Source organism: Canis lupus, chromosome 4, assembly GCF_011100685.1.
Source record: "Canis lupus familiaris isolate Mischka breed German Shepherd chromosome 4, alternate assembly UU_Cfam_GSD_1.0, whole genome shotgun sequence".
Taxonomy (NCBI): Eukaryota; Metazoa; Chordata; class Mammalia; order Carnivora; family Canidae; genus Canis; species Canis lupus.
Genome location: NC_049225.1, coordinates 11,853,886 through 11,871,370, shown reverse-complemented (window position 1 = coordinate 11,871,370; position 17,485 = coordinate 11,853,886). Strand labels below are relative to the sequence as shown.

General features: G+C 37.8%; 1 long non-coding RNA gene across 4 annotated transcripts in view; it reads right to left on the bottom strand.

Annotated features, from left to right (window-relative positions):
* Nucleotides 1-16,239, bottom strand: part of LOC111095698 — a 66,153-nt gene extending 49,914 nt beyond the window's left edge. The window contains exons 1-4 of one of the 4 annotated variants that reach the window (XR_005357561.1): nt 16,131-16,182; nt 12,253-12,526; nt 2,398-2,557; nt 734-855 (exon numbers count right to left, since the gene is read on the bottom strand). This is a non-coding gene — a long non-coding RNA (uncharacterized LOC111095698). Of the gene's footprint in view, nt 1-733; nt 856-2,397; nt 2,558-12,252; nt 12,527-16,130 lie in introns of all 4 variants that reach the window. The other 3 variants (XR_005357562.1, XR_005357563.1, XR_005357560.1) reach the window with 3 other exon arrangements.
* Between the last annotated feature and the right edge of the window lie 1,246 nt (nt 16,240-17,485).

Genomic DNA, 17,485 nt, shown 5'->3' with positions numbered 1-17,485 from the left:
AGGGAAGTTTATGAGCTGTCTCTGGATTCCCTTCCACAGAGCACCTTAGCTTCAGGATATGGCATCAATGTCTTGGCCTGACACACAGGCCCTCTATGACCTGGCCCCTGACTACTGTCCAGCGTTTTCTCCTTCTGCTCTTCCACCCACAGCATTTTGTTTGGCCATATCACAAGACTGAGCCTCAGTGGCACTGGGAACACCTCATGTGTTGAATATATGCTGTTCCTCCTGCCTGAAATACACTATCCCCTCAATCCCCACAACTTATTTATCATGAAAACTACTATCCATCCTTCACAAAACAAGTTCAGAAAGAACTCTAGAAGTATCTCTGTCAATTATGAAGTAATAATCTTTGTTTTACTTGATACCTCAGTCATTGTTTTATTCCCAGTTTATAGCAATAATGCATACCGTATGACAGATTCAACAATGAACAAATGAATGAGTAAACAAAGTGGACCAGAAGTCTGTTATAAATGCAGAATCTTGGGGATCTTCCAGACTTAATAAACCAGAATCTGCATTCTGACAAGATCCCCAAGGGATTCAACTGTACACTGATCCACCTTACTCTCTCACTTCTGTAAATGTCTGAAGCATTGATTGTTTGAAGCTTTAGGTTTGGCAATTTTTAATGTACATGCTCTGCATTGTGCCTAACGCACACATGTGAGTACATGACAGTGTATGAATGTGTTTGTGCATGCTCACATACTTCCATTCTTACCTCCTCCCCCAAAGGCCTTGAAGAGACTCTGCTGGCATTCTCTCACCATTCCCTTAGATCCTAGTGCAGGCTATGCCCAGAGTAGATGCCAGGTACAAAGTTACACAAAAAGCCAAGGGCCACTGGAAAAAAAAAAAAAGATTTCATAAAACTGCATCACACATGTCTCTACAACAGAACAGCCAATGTCAAACTAATGTTGAAGAAAACTAAGGTGAATTACCTTGCTTCTAGTAAGTGTCAGTAAAATATGAAATCTTAGCAAACAATACTGATAGTTCTCACCAACTGGGCCCCTATTTCCTCTGCTGTCCTTGAAGGGACATCTGGCAGTCCATTAGGATGTGATTTCCTGATTCAGAGTCTATATTTAACTTTACTTAATCTTGTCACGCCTAGAGATTTAGTACTTTTGGTTACTGCTCAACAGCTCATATTTTTCCTTGGGAGACTCAGGAAATGCTTGTCCACCTCATTTTGTCCCACATTCCCTGAATTGCTCACACTTTGCAATTCAATTGCTTCAAGCACTAGTACTAAGTAAAGATATCTGTTAGCTTGTTACTCACTGAACAGGGTAAACCACAACACATTTGCATATGGGCTGACTGATGAGGGGCAACAGAAGCAAGCTAAATCACGTGGGCAATATTTTTTACCTTCCCCAGAAAAATATTTTGTAGGAAGATAAAATCTGCTATGAAAGCACTGGATGGGATCCCTGGGTGGCGCAGTGGTTTGGTGCCTGCCTTTGGCCCAGGGCGCGATCCTGGAGTCCCGGGATCAAATCCCATGTTGGGCTCCCGGTGCATGGAGCCTGCTTCTCTCTCTGCCTGTGTCTCTGCCTCTCTCTCTCTCTCTCTCTCTCTCTCTCTGTGTGTGACTATCATAAAAAAAAAAAAAAAAAAAAAAAAACACTGGACAAAGGAGGAGCTGGAGGAGAGTGAGAAAAGTGGAGAAAGAATGTTAGCTTTTATGAAGATGCTACTGGTGTGAAGTACTGTGCTTGGCACTTAAAGTGCATTATCTCAGTTAGCTTCATCAACCTAATGAGGTAGGAATCCTAACTCCTAATGCTGATTTTACCTGTGAGGAACACAAGTCTCCCAGGCATTCTCAGATTCACAGAACAGGTTCTGAACCATTTTTTTTCTTCTTTTTAAAACTTTTTGTTGTGGTTTATCCATCATAACCATTTTTTAAGGGTACAGTTCAGTAGTGCTAAGTACATTCACATTGCTGTGCAACAGATTTCCAGAATTTTTCACCTTGCAGGGCTGAAACTCTATACCCATTGAATACCATCTTCCCATTTATTTTTGTAAAGTAGTCAAAGGTGCTTTTTTGCTTATATTTCTCTCCTTTATCCTTCTTCCACTTTCTCTGCCTTCTTCAGATACCATACACTTTAAGCTGCTCTGGTCTCTCACAACACTGAGGAAAGTGACCTGATAATTCTAAGGTCTCATTTTGTTACCTTCCCTGTAAAGTTTGTGAAGCAAACAGTAAAGAATGGATTGCCAATGGAAGAAAATCAGGAGAGTGTGTGCTTCTTGTAATGCTGGAAATGTACCATTTACTTTGCCTGTGTTAAAGGAAACTCCCAATACAGACCATTATTTCATTGAAAAATCAGTCACATGTGTCCAAAATTTGCCACCCACCCACATTCCTGTGGCCAGGACTCCAGTACTTCAGCCTTATGATAGCATCCTTCTGAAGCTCCATGAGGGTAAAATACACATGCCCAGTCCGGGAAACTCCTCCTGGTGGCCATGTCCACTGAGTTGAGGCTGTCTGTCCCTGGCATCAGACATGCATTCCCTAAAGATGAGACGGTGTAAGAAGGCAGGATGTGGCTCAAGATGCAAGTTTGCACATCTTTGAATTTTTCACAGCAACATTGTCTTAGTCTTGTTTTATATAATCTTTACATATGTCTATTTAAATGGATTCTTTATTAGATATTCAGAGAAAGGAAAATATTCACATTGATGTATTAGAAAGCAATCAGGGCCCAGAGAGAGAGAAGCAGTGACATCCCCTCAGAGTCGTCTCTCTCCAGAGTCCTGTGTCACCAGTCCTGTGTCACACATCATGCAGCAATGGGCTCCTGCTAGGCAGCCAGAAATCCCATGCTTCATCTTGTGTGAACACAAAGTGTCATTTTTTTCTGAATTTCATGTCACCATCAATGACAGACTTACTTCTTTCAGATCCTGCAATGTCACTATTTGATCTTAGAGCAGGAGCTTCCTATCATAGTCCAAAAGCCTTGAGGGGATGCTGAGGTAGGCAAACCTAGTGTAAATCCAGCTGTACAAGTAATAGCAGTGACCTTGAGTGAATGGCATAACTTTTCTATACATAGGTTTATGAAATTAGATAAATTGGATGAAGCATATATATTTCATAAATTGCTTAATAAATGTTACCTATTGCTATTTTTATTGTCTTATTATTTACATTTCTAATCATATAGCCAGGGCTAGAACTTAGATTCCCTGATAGTCTCTGAGAATGGTCCTCTGTTCTATTATACTAAGAGACTCTGAATTACAGCCCGTGTGCCAAATCCAGCCAACCACCTGTTTTATAAATCAAGTTTTATTGGAACACATGCATGCCTGTGTGTTGATATATTTAGTCTATGGCTGCTTTTGTGCTATGATGGCAGAATTGAGGAACTATGTGACAGAGACTGTATGGCCCATAAAACCTTAAATATTTACTATCTGGACCTTCACAGAAAGTTTGCTGGCACTGAAGGGATAAAGGATGTTCTAGAATAAGACCAACATAGCAGCAGAAGTAAGTTCTAAGGACAGAGATTTTGACATTATAAAGACTTAGAAATTGCTCAAACTTAGGGGTGAAAAGACAGTGGCTCAGGTCTCATCTTTTGTCTCCATAGCTGAGGAACACCAGGCAAATTTATAATGATAAATTTCTTTCTCTGTAAATGAGATAATAAGAAAACCCAGAGTACATATTAGTAGTGAGGATTAAATTAAATAATTTATATTCAAACCCTGTATAAATATTCAAGGCCTCTACACATTTATTCATTCATTCATGGGACAAGACCCTGGACCATACACAGAGGACTGAGGGTAAGAAAATCATCTCTGGCCTAAATATATAGCTTATCTTCTGGCTTGAAAGACAGGCTACTTGATGCAAGGTGTGTTTCCTAATTAATCCAACTTTTCAGTAACTTTTTAAGATATCCAGTTTCAGTAGGCACTATAGGAAAATGTTTATATTTTAATTCTGCCTTTGGCTCAGCCTGGGTCAGAGATATTAAGTTATACCTGTCAGTATTTAGTTGATTATTTGCTTTTACTCAAACATTGGATCAGCTGAGTCCTTCAAAAGAAACACACTCACAGAATTAGACAAGTTGTCTGGTGAATGTGACACATGCAGAGATGCCCACAGGATGATTTAAGCCTTTGTACATTTACAAAACAAAGTTCAGTCAAGCAAAATGGTGCTCTGTAAGAAAACCCACAGACCAAATACAAATGCACATCAATCTGACATAGAATTATAAAACCTAACTAAGAAAAGAAAGTACATATCATCAGATATTTTTCTGTTACTTTTTGCTTTTTCATTTAGGTAACATTATTTTCTAGAAAATTACAAAGAATAAGCAAAAAATAACTTTGATTTAAAACATTCATCTCTAAATCACATTTCAGCGGAGTGATAAAGAACTGCTTGTTTGTTCTAATTCTAGGCCAGGGTCCCATGACACTTTCATATATCAATTTATCTATAGTAAATATGTATTAAAAAATGAGTCCATCTTTCCTCACTAATTTTATTAATGTTTCTTTTTCTTGATTTTTCACAGCACTATGGAAATACTAATAATGTGTTAAAGATTTATAATCTAGTATAAGAACTACCAGTTTCCCTATTAAGAGGGTATCACTTTCTTAAGAACTAAAAATGCTATCAGATGCTGGTCAGTCTATAGGCGTGTCTCCCAAGTCAGTCATCTGACCATGGTTTTTACGCCCTGTGCACAAAAGGGACATTTAGTATGAAAGCAGTAAATGAAAACTAGAGGCTGTTGTCAAATTGTCAGCCATTGTGCTCATATTAATAACCACTGCAGCTGTCTGAGGCTCAAATTAGCATCTTTGAAACAAGTTAAACACTTCTAGCACTATTTAGAGCCATTCCAAAGAGAACAGCAAAAGTTTATATTGAGATTTTTTGCTAGATGGCCTTTAAAATAAAAATCTCTTCAGAAACCTAAACTACCCTTTTTCTGAGATTCTATTATGAGATTATCTGATCCTCATTTCCAATTAACTAAATATTCCAAAAGCTGGATTCATAGCCCCATTAGTTTATGTTCATATGCTCACATGAACTCATGTAAATTATTATAATTTAAAAATGGAAAAGAGCTTTTCCTAGGTCAGGCACACTTCTCACTTATCAAATACCCCAAATAGAGCAGTATTATTCTTGACTGCTCACTCTGGCACTTGAGGAAAATAATTATATCCAGCACAGACAACAATCCAGGTTGGAGCCAGGTGGCTATATCTCTCTGAATCTCCTGGATTGAGGAATGGACCAGCATCCTTCCAAAGGAACTGTTCCAAATGTACACTAATTGCAGAAAAAAATGAGTCCATCTTGGGATTTGGGAAAACCTATGACTTGATACAGATGAGCTGGCAATGAATAAGTCAGTCATCGTGTCAACTGCCCCAGAGGGGCCTGACAGCACTGATTTCAAGCTATACTGCTCAGATTCTTCAAGTCCCTCTGGGGACTTATATACAGGAAATTTGCTGTGCTAAGCTCCTGAAATAAGCTTTCTATTCTGAACAGTGGTAAGACACAGCCCAATACCTGGGAGCAGATAAATTTACCAAATAAGGAGGGACAGCTAAATATTTTAGTTCAAATGGCAAGTCCATTTACCCTCTGATCATTTCAATCTAACTCTTTAAATCCTAAGCAATTAAGTATGTGCTGTCCCATTATTCCCTTTGGATTTACATTATTGAAAACCCCCAGACCTACTACTAGAATTCAGAAGTCCAGGGTTCTAATCTTGGTTCTGCCCTTATTACCCTGCCTGCCTTATTGGAGGGTATTAGAAGAACAGGTGGGAAATATATCCCCATTCCAGTCATAGCTACACAAATGTCATCCCATCCTTAGAACAATGCTATGAGATAAATTTTATTACACTATTTTTATAGATGAAGAAAATGATCCTTGAAAAATTATGTAACTTGTCTCAAATCATAACAGCCATGACATGAAAAGCTGAGATTTAAATCCAGGCTTTTTCAGTATAAATCTAAGTCTGTTTGCTCCTATATTAAGTTGCTTCTAAATTTACACTAATATTTTAAAGAATCCTAAGACTTAAATGTCTTACATAAATTTAGCAGATGACTTGAATGCTTTCACTTGAGGGGCCCTAACTTTCTTGTGGGAGAGAAGCTTCTATTCATTTCCTTGAAACCAAGGGGTGGTGCTCACAGGAGCTGGTCAGTAGAGCAAATGAGAGGGCAGTGCTTCTCCCGTGTGAAATACCCTGGGATTTCAACAAGGTCAGACAGAACAGCAGTGAAGAAGATGGTAATGTCAACTGGTTTGGAGAGCTTCTATCCAGGTTGCAAAGTTCACTGGTAGCTCCACGTCTCTTCATTGAGAAGCCCTGACTTGCTGCAAGGAGAGGCTTGAGAATTTTATGGAACACTAGTGGAAATTTTTTTGAGGAGGACCTTTTCTTGGGACCCCTTAAGTCTTAATATGTAGGAAATCTCCAATTCTTAATAAGTAATGCCAAAAAGATTGCAGTCTAAGACTTTTGAGTAATTCATCCCATAATATATCCCATTCATACCCTTAGATATAACTAAAGTACTTAGTTATATGTTTTCCTCCTTTCTCATACAGTTCAATCATCTTCCTTCTTATTTTCCAACAGACTTTTTTTTAGACTCAATAGCAAAACTCTCTGGTCATAGAGATATATGAGTCAAATAATTCTATCTTGTAGCATGAGTCAATCCCAGAAGCCAGCTTACTCAGCCCTCCGTGTGCATCAGCACAGAGACCCCAATTCAAGTAATGGCTCCCTCACTTCTTAGCAGCTGTTTACAGCCTTATTTTTGAGAAGGGGAAAGCTGCCATGCAAAATGGCTCCTTTCCTTTGTAACATTGGCTCCTCAGCCAAAGTCAGTGAAATGCTTTTCATGTTCTCCCATTTCTGGGAAACTTCCTTTACTTTTGATAAATAAGAAAACAAGATAACTCTGGACCACAACTTGTAGAGTGGAGCTAGAAGGTAATAAAATACCATCCATTCATTCAGAAACATAAGAAATTTACATATTGCATAAAATTAATTCATTTGGACTAAATGGCAAAGGAACTGAAATCCTGTTTCAGGATATCCCCTTTCCCCTCTTCTAAACCCCCTAACCCTATCACATCTCCCTTAAATATAGCAACAAAATCTACAGCGCACATATGAAGATCCCTTTAAAATGAGCTGGTTTAGTAAAATTCTCATGATGCTATAGAAACTATCTTTGAGCACTATTAAGGTAAAGAGAAATCCCCAGGTCTGGCCAGGTATGGGAGGCATGAGGTCTTCTCCTTAGTGAGAATAACATATCTTGATCTAATTTAGAGCCCTTAGCTTCCCCAGCCCTTCTGATTTTGCTATCTGTTGTACCTAGCCTCACTCCCTCCTTAATACCTCTTTTTCTCCTCTCTTCTGTATGAATTTATCTCTAAGATTCTGATTTTAGATCCTGACAACCAGATCCTAAAGGCTATCTTCATTGATAACTTGGAATTACAATCGTCCACTGAAAATGTATCATGCCTACAATTCCCAGTGGAAATAAAAGTTCATTGAGTAAGAACTTAGTCTACTCCTACTCAATGACCAAATAGCAAACTTGTTTCTTTGTTTTGAATATTTACATGACTTAAAAGCAGTTGGATTGAAATCGGACTTGAGGAATTTTCTTACAATAATTTCTTTTCAACAGGAAAAAAAAGATCAAAATGTTCCTAAGAAATCCCAAGAGGCCACTTAGCCTGCCTCTCTAGTATTCTGTGCTTTCTCAAACTGATATTCAGGTACTAGGGACAGAACAAACTGATGGCTCTCTGAAGCCAAATAACTTCTTATGCTCAAATAAATATTCCAGTGTGTGGGGAGGAAGAAGCTCTAAAATGAGCTGTCTTTATGTACTTTGATTGCTATTGTTTTTTCTCTACAAACTGGCCATTTGCTTCCAGGGCATCTGTCTTGTCAGTGTAATTTAATGCCTATCAGTCTGGTGATGGAAAAAGTGATGAGGTGTCACCATCACTTGCTTCTTAACTATACTTTTACCAAGTGAAAGTGCAACTCTAAAAAGAATAATGTATATGTTTGTAAACGAAAAGGTAGGAAAAATGGATCTCAAAACTGTGACCACTGCTGGTCTTATGGGTAAAATCGCTTTAAACAAAATGAAAGCAGCTTTACATAAGGTGTCTGTAGTGGGCTGAACTGTGTCCCCCAAAAAGATATGTTGAAGTGCTAATCCCTGGCACATGTGAATATGACCTTATCTGGAAAGAGGGTCTTTGTAGATGTAATCAAGTTTAGATTTTAATCAAGATTAAATCATATTGATTTAGGATGGGCCTTAAATCCAATGTCTTGTGTCATGGATGAGCTTCATTTCAAGTGACCAACTTAACTAAGTTTACCATCAAAAAATGGGTGCAGTAATAGCTTTGATTTTCATGTAAATCCCCCCCATTTCACAGGGTTGTTTATGCAAAATCCAAGGAGCCTACACAAGTTCTCTGCTCAGTCCAAGCTTCCTTGATTATGCAACCCTCTGTTCCATTATCCTTCCCTAGTCAGCACATGATCCCTATCTGCTCCCTCCCTCCCTGATTGTACTTTAAATGGATCTCCCAATAGATTAGAGCTTTCAATTTTTTTTTAATTTTTATTTATTTATGATAGTCACACAGAGAGAGAGAGAGAGGCAGAGACACAGGCAGAGGGAGAAGCAGGCTCCATGCATCGGGAGCCCGACATGGGATTCAATCCCGGGTCTCCAGGATCGCGCCCTGGGCCAAAGGCAGGCGCTAAACCGCTGGGCCACCCAGGGATCCCAGATTAGAGCTTTCAGACTTAAAGTGCGCATAAAAATCAACTCAGAAGTTAATAATATGAAAATTTATGGGTCCTGTGCTCAAAGATTCTGGAGTGAGTTTGCAGTAAAGAATTCAGCATTTCCCTTTTAACCTTTCTTCCCCCTTTTTCTTTCATGATTTTCTCTTATCTCTCTACCTTTTTCTCTTTCCCTTCAGCCTAGCCTAATAGGAGACTCAAAATGAGTTTGGAGGATAACAAAAATGAAACTCACAAACACCACATATTTCTATTCATAAGTAGCATTGAACATCCCCCCCAAATTTTATATATATATATATATATATATATATATATATATATATATATGAGCAGAGCAAAGTCCTGAGATTCTTGGATCTAGTTGCACAGGAGAAACATCTGGGGAACATTTAGCATTTACCAATGCCTGGGCCCACCCCAGACCACTTTGATCAGAACCACTGGTGGAAAAGCCAGGGCACTGGTAAATTTTACTAGCACCCCACGTGATTCCCCAGGTAATGGTCAGGCAGGTTAAGAATCCTTGGAGTAATCAAAGGATATATCAGCATAAAAATGGGTTCACCACGTGCCCTTCCGTTCCTCACAAGAATGTTTACAGCGTGGTAACTATGAAAAGCTGCTGAGGAGTAAGAATTCCACCAAGGCTGAGAAACTCTCTGAAAAGAGCTCTCAGGCATTTATCTGCTTCCCCTCCTCCCAATTGTATCAACACCTAGAAGCATTATAAGCAGCCAGAAAGTAAGGATTGTGCTTTCAGCAAGCCATGGGCCCCAGGTCTAATTTTTGGGGCCCTGGTCTTGACATTTTGCTATTCTGTACTGAGGCCATCTCTCTTGCTGTATGTCTGTGTTGACAGATTATACAACCTCTTGTACAACTGGACTTGAGGATTTTCTATTCAAATGTCCTTAAGGATTTTCTAGTAACATTTCTGGCTATGACATACAACTATCTTTTTCATCAGCTCCTTTTTACTCTCAGAGATGTACATTAAAGAGCAGCCACAATCTATTCACTCTGCCTGTCGAAAATTTAACAGATTATGCTTCTAATGAATTATTCTATATTATAACGAATTTAAGTGGAGAGAGAAGTAATCATTCCTAGTCCCTCCCATTTTCCTGAAAACCTGTTGAGATTTTGCCAAAGAGAAGAAAGACCTTAGAGGTGTGAAATGGTCAAAACAGAGCTAATGTTTTAAATTTCTAATGGCTGCACAGTATTTCACTATATACATCTACCAAGTTTATTTAACCAGCACCCTACTGACAGACATATAGGTTGTTTCTTTTTTTGTTTTTTAAGATTTTATTTATTTATTCATCAGGGAGAGAGAGAGAGAGAGAGAGAGAGAGAGAGAGAGAGAGAGAGAGTCAGAGACACAGACAGAGGGAGAATCAGGCTCCACGTAGGGAACCCAACGTGAGACTCGATCCCAGGTCTCCAGGATCACGCCCTGAGCCAAAGGAAGATGCTCACCTGCTGAACCACCCAGGGATTCCAAGGTTGTTTCAATCTTTTACCATTATGAACAATTGTGGAATGACTGTTTCTATACTTTCTACAATTATGTACTAGACATATGTGTAGATTGTGGGACAAATTCTTAGAAGTAACATTTCTGAGGTAAAGAGATCTGTATTTATAATTTTGAAAGATACTACAAACTACCTTCCACAGAATTGTGTTCATTATTCTACCACTAATGTCTGAAAAGGATTCCTAGGATTCCTCATAGCCTCATTATTGCAATGCACCATCAAATTAGTTTATCTTTGCCATTCTGGTGAGTAAAGATGGAGTATCACTGTAGTTCTCACTTGCATTTCTTTCATGATCAGTGAGATTGGACATCTTTTCATGTGCTTAAGAAATTTTCCTATGAACTATTTCTTCATGTCTTTCTTGATTTTTTCCATTGAATTTTTTTTTCTCGTACCTACTAGTTAATAAATGAGGAAAATGAGTGTTGCCTATGATGGAGGATGCAAATTCTTTTTTTCAAGTGTCCATTTAACATTATTTTTGCTGTTTTTTTCTTGCAGATTAGAAGATTTATTTCAATAAATAAATTGACAGTTTCTATGATTTCTGCATTTTGTGTCATACCTAGTAAAGCCTTCATCTCCCTGCAAATTAGATAAATGATAGATAGATAGATGATAGATAGATAATAGATAGATAGATAGATAGATAGATCTGCATCTCTATATATTTTTTCTTTTAACACTTCTTATTTCTTTTTTCTTTTTCTATTTTTTAAATGTTTGCTGAACATTTCTTTTTTCCACTGATAAACAATATCACTTTTATCACATGCTAAATTGTATTTGGGTCTATTTTTGGACTGTATTTTAGTCCATTAGTTTGTCTCTCTATTTTAATTACTATCTTTTCATAGTTTGCAATCTGAAAGAATTAGGCCTACCTCATTACTCTTCTATTTGATTATATTTCCTGGTCATTAGTACATCCTTGTTTTTCCATATGAACTTACCATAAACTTATCTAGTTCTTAAAAAAAATCCTAAAGGCATTATGATCACATTATATTAAATGTATTCATTAAAATAAGGGAAATTGATATATTTATGATGAATCTTTCCAAAAACAAGGTATTTTCATTTGTCCAGGTCATATTTTGTATCTTTCATTAAGATTTATAAATATTCTTCACAAAAATCTTGCACATTTCTTGTTTAAGCCTAATTTTTAGTTATTTCATGGGCTTGGAGTCTTTTTATTCTTTGATGTATTGAAAGAGATCACTTCTCTCCTTATAAAATCTAACTTGCTGGGATTTGCATGTATAAAACACTGATTTTTGTATATTAAATTTGCATTCAGCATTCTTATTTTCCAGGAAAGACAAATGGCCTCAAAACATGGCAGTATAAAAAGTCACTAGGGGAAGGAGAAAATGGAAAGACATGTCTACCAACTCAAGAAAAAAAGATTTTTCCTTTCCACCTTGAATCTTAGAAGTATTGTTTTATTTTTTTTGAGGTATTATTTTAGAATCAAGGCAAGGAAATTTGATGGTGATCATATTTGACAAACTGAAAACATAAATTCAAAATCCAAATTCTAAAAGGGTTTAGATAAAATCATAGATTATAGTTCAGTAATCAAAAAAGGTAATGTAAAATGCTTAGCCTTGCATTCAAAGCCTTCCCTTGGAAGCTTCCTGGTCCTCTCATCAACTAATATTCCTCAGAACCCATGTATGACCTCCCATACCAGTCATGAAGGTCTCCATCCTGTGACTATACCCACCACCACTGTTTGCCATGCCCACAAAATTTAACTTCCTTACCATTGCTCATGGTACCATGACTAGAACTTGATTGTGCTGTGTCCTGTCAATTCCAAGTCTTATTTTCTCTTTGAAAATTGACATCTCCTCCATGAAGTAGTCAGGTGCCATCAATGACTATAGTCTTCTCTCTGATATTGCATATTAATGGTGGAATTTGTCTCCAAATAACTGCCATATTTTGGAGTTAGGCATCCAATTTTCAACTTCCAGCTATGCCATTTACTGATTCTGTCATCTTAAGTTCATTAGCTTCTCAGAGCCTTGGTGTTCTCTATATGATGAAGGTAATAATTTGTAACCCGCTTCTCACTCATGGCTATTATCAGGATTAAGTGCACTTTAAAATATTATATAAACTCTGAAGGGGTATCAAAATATCAAATATCAGAGGTAAGGAATCACCTACAGACAAAGACATCACTTTACAAAGAGAAAGAAACAGAGCCCTTTTTCTCTTGCTCTAGGAGGTATTCACAAAGGGGAAAGAAAAAAGAATAGTGTTCTCCTTTTGTGATCCAATGAACAGGGTCAGTCAGAATAGCAGCTAGGCTTGATCACAAGTGCTAGTGCTAAATGATCTTGAATGCCTGCCTGCCCAAATGCTATATTCAGGAGTCTGCACACCTATCTGGATAGAAAGAGCAGAAAGTTATGGTCACAAGAAGGAGAAATGGTAGGATAAATGCCACGTGTCCGCTTCTTGTCCCTCGGCTTTGGGATGCCATCATCGGAAAGTAAGGAGCTGACCTGCTACCACTATTGACCCTATGATTTTTTTTTTCCAGTCTCTCTTTGTCATTAGCCTGTGTCTTAAATCTGATTTGAATTTCACTTGTTCCTTTAATGTCTGAATATATAGGACACTCCCTTAGGGAACTCATTTCAATGGATGCACTTCAGTCATGTCAACAATTATCTATTGTTCTTACACTGTGTAGAACACTCTGTGCTGGGGGCATGGGAAAACCAATAGCATTTATTGAATACCTCCTACATGCCAGGCTTATATCAAGGCACTCCATGAACTTTTCCATTTCACCCAAAAAAAGCTCTGCCCATTTTACAGATGAGGAAACTGAAATTATTCGAGTCAAAAATGTTGCCATGGACTTGCAGAGCTCTTTCATTACAATATAACGTCTAACCCTCAAGGGTCCTCTATCTACTCATCTGCTGCAAATGGAGGAGCTCTTTGACCATTATGTCATCTGACATATAAATCCTCTACCTACTAACAGATTTCACTAACCTGAAATCCTTAAAACCTTCCATTTGGGAGAGTTAATCTTTCTATTGTCTTCACACAAAAGAGACTTTCAATTCAGAGCAAACCTTAGGAACTTTGCAAGATTACCCAATGATCTAAATTTATGCTGCAAGAGCTGCTGTTATTTTATTTACAGCACTCTGGATCTCAATCTCCTTAGTTTCATTACTCCCAATTAAGCTTATGTATGCTCACAAAGCATCATTACATGATTTAATGACAGAGTATTTTGAATTAATTATAAGACGACATTTTATAACATATTCTAGGTAGCTTACTAAAATTGAAGCTGCTTTTTATAGATGCACAAATGAGGGTGGCTGTTATTGGAGTTCCATTTCTGAAAATTATCCCCTACTTTAAGTAAAATGTACATGTTTCTATATGTATGTTTTTAGAATTCCATGATTTTACATGTATTTACTTGCCCTCAGTAAACATTTAACTGGAAAGAGAAGCCTGCATGTCTCTCCTTCATGAACCTGAGTAGCCTGAATCAATTAAAGCATATTCAGACATTTATTAATTACTTTCTTTTTGCTTGTTATTGGTGATGGATGAGGTTAAAGGTAGATCATCATTCCTCAACAGCCACAACTACATTTGAGGTAGGGAGGTTATTAAGGCTCTCAAAAAACAGAGGGATTTATATTTTAGCTGGAGTTAATTCCATGGTGAATCAAGTGAAAAAAATACTCAGCTCTCCCTGAGAAAAATAGCTCTCCCCGAGGCAAATGAGGTTACCATGACCTCTTCCAAAGTACTAAGTAGTTCCTGGAAGTATAATTTCATGTAACATTTTATTATATTTTACTCCCAGAAGTGCTTTTCTCTCAAGACTGTGAAAGCAGGCTTCCCCAGTCCTTCTATTCTCTCCCCTTCAGCCCCATTTCTGGGTCTAACCCTATATTGCAAGTGGTCATTGCTCTCATATTCCCCATCTCCAGCCCCCAGTCTACCTCTATCCCAACCTCCCTTTCCCCCTTTCTGGAACTAGTCCTCTAAGGTTTATTCTGCATCCTAACCCCACAATCAAAACTCACCTGTCCTATATCCTATTCTTTCATGGTTTTCTCTACCAGAAAATCCAATCAACAAAATGCTAAGTATAGATTGCTGATGATAAATCAATGTGTTACAGTTCAACAAATAATTGTAAGTCAAAAAATATACATCAATGATGTGCTAGAGGAAAGCAAAGATGAATGAGAAGTTGCCTTGTTCTTCTTATCAGGTTTTTTAGTTGAAATAACAAAAATGACATCATAAAATGTGATCATCTGCTCAGTCTTAACTTCATATGAATTTGACTCAGGGTGTCTGGGTGGCTCAGATGGTTAAGCATCGCCTTTGGCTCAGGTCATGATCTCAACTTTCTGGGATCAAGCCCAGTATCGGGCTCCCTGCTCAGTGCAGAGTCTGCTTGTCCCTCTTCCTCTGCCCCTCACCCCTGCTTGGGCATGCTTTCTCTCTCTCTCTCTCTCTCTCTCTCTCTCTCTCTCTCTCTCTCTCTCTCTCCCTCTTGCTCTGCTTGTGCTCTCTCTCAAATAAATAAAATCTTAAAAAAAAAAAAGAATTTGACTCTCCAAAATTAAATCTTCCTTGAAAGGACAATAGTCAGCTACCAGAGGGTTATTTGAAATAATATGCTGCCAATTCTGAATGTAATTACCAAAAGAGATAGCTGCTATCGTTGGGGGAGCAGAGATTTTGGTACATCTGGATAGATATGGACTCAAATCTAGCCTTGATGGATGGCTAATATTAGCTAACTCAGCAAATGTTTCTACATCTCAGATTCCCCATCTGCGTAATGGGGATAAAATCCCATACCCCATAGATTAAATAGACAAGATTAAATGACAAGTAGAATACTTTATGCAAAGGCAGCATCTTAAATAAGTGTAAAGTTTCCCAAGAGTCAACCTTTTTTTCCCAATCACTTCCTTGTATGTTTATTTACACAATAGAAAGATATATAGATATATATAGATATATAAAAGCTATATATATATATATATATATATATATGTTATATATATATTTTTTTAACTATGCTTCCTATAGGTGACCAAAGATGCATATGTTGGCAATCTTCCAATCAAAAAATCATTAAGTCTCTTACAGCAGAACAGCTGTTATTCTGTGAAATTCTTTGAACCCATAAATACCAGCACTAGATGGTAACTATAGAACGTCATCTTATAACAATAGAATGCCAGCACTCTAGCTCTCTTCTAGGTGAATCTAGAACTGGGCAGCTCTCTGAATTTAAGTAGAAAGATAGATCAAGGCCATGTTGCTGTAACTTATTTTTTTTAAGGTTTTATTTATTATTCATGAGAGAGAGAGAGGGAGAAGAAGGCTCCATGCATTGGGAGCCTGACGTTGGACTCGACTCCGGGTCTCCAAGATCACGCCCTGGACTGAAGGCGGCGCTAAACCACTGAGCCACCCGGGCTGCCTTGAATAAAGACTTTAGGCTTGGAGCTTTTGGATACATTCTCAATGACCACATGACCATATATGTTAGGTGGGGGGTGACTACTTTTCCAAGGCATTTCAGGACATAGACCTGCTGTGTCATTGTACTATCTAAAGAGCTTACCAGCGATTGGTAGAATCTGGTCGAATGCCGTTTCAGCTCCTTATTATCTAGGAGCAAGTTGTTGAAAATTCTCAAGGCTCAATTACCACGTTGGGAGAGTAATAATTACATCATGGGTTGTTATGGAAATTGACAAAGTGATTAGGTGGTTAGAGGACAAAATGAACCTGTCGAAAGCAGGAAGTACAACCCTGGCACATAAGAACTCAGAAAATTCTGGCTTCCTTCTATCTAGCCCTAATTTGAGATTCAAGATCTATCTTACCTTAGCCCAGTTAACTTCCATCTGTTGATATAATGCTAAAGGTAGCAGGATATCCCCAGAAAAAATATACAAGGCAACAAAATGTGACCGATTTGGTGATTCTTTCCAACACAGCCTCACCTGACTCACTCCCATAGTTCATTTAAATTTTTGTGTATAGGCCCCCTCCTCAGAGATAATCTTCCCTGACCATCCCATCTAAAGAGCTTCCCTCTATGTCACTCTTTATCTCTTTACTGTTCTTACATTACTTCATAGCATTTATCATTGCCTGAAACAATATTACACATGTATTTATTTATTACTTGCCTCCCCCCAACTAATATGTAGGCTCAGTAATGGCAGAGCATTTGTCCATCTTGTTCACTGCTGTTCTCCCAGCCTCTCATTTAGAATAGTGCCTAGAGAGGACACCTAGGTGGCTCAGTCAGTTACATGTCTGCCTTCGGTTCAGTTCATTGATCCCAGGGTCCTGGGATGGAGCCCCACATTGGGCTCCCTGCTCAGTGTCGAGTCTGCTTCTCCCTTTCCCTCTGTGATCTCTCTCACTTTCAATCTCTATCAAATAAATAAATAAAATCTTAAAAAAAAAAGAATAGTGCCTAGATACACTTGACATGTGCTCAATAACTATTTGTTGAATAAATGAATAAAGGATGTTTCAAATTCCATGGTCTTAATTTTCTTCCCTCACAGCTTTTTTTATAACAAGAACCATCATTTATTAAACATTAACTCTATCCTTTGACACTGTATGGATACTATAATTTAACCTTTTGAACATCCCCTGTGAGACAGGAACAATTATGATTCCCTAATATAGGTAAGTTTAGAAAGGTTAAGTAACTTGCCCAAAAGCAGACATGCAGATGGGATTCATTCTAGATTATTGGACTATAGAGTAATCTGTATCTCTAATTTCTTCTCTCATCCCCTCCTGCTTTTACAATTAAATTCTACTGTATTTGAACTGCCTCTCTATTTCATGTCAAAATGCAAACACTTGTGGGAATGGGTAACATTAAACTGTTTTCAATCATTTACTTTTTATGCTGAGTGTCAACAAAAAAAATAGGGTTGGGTAGAAATA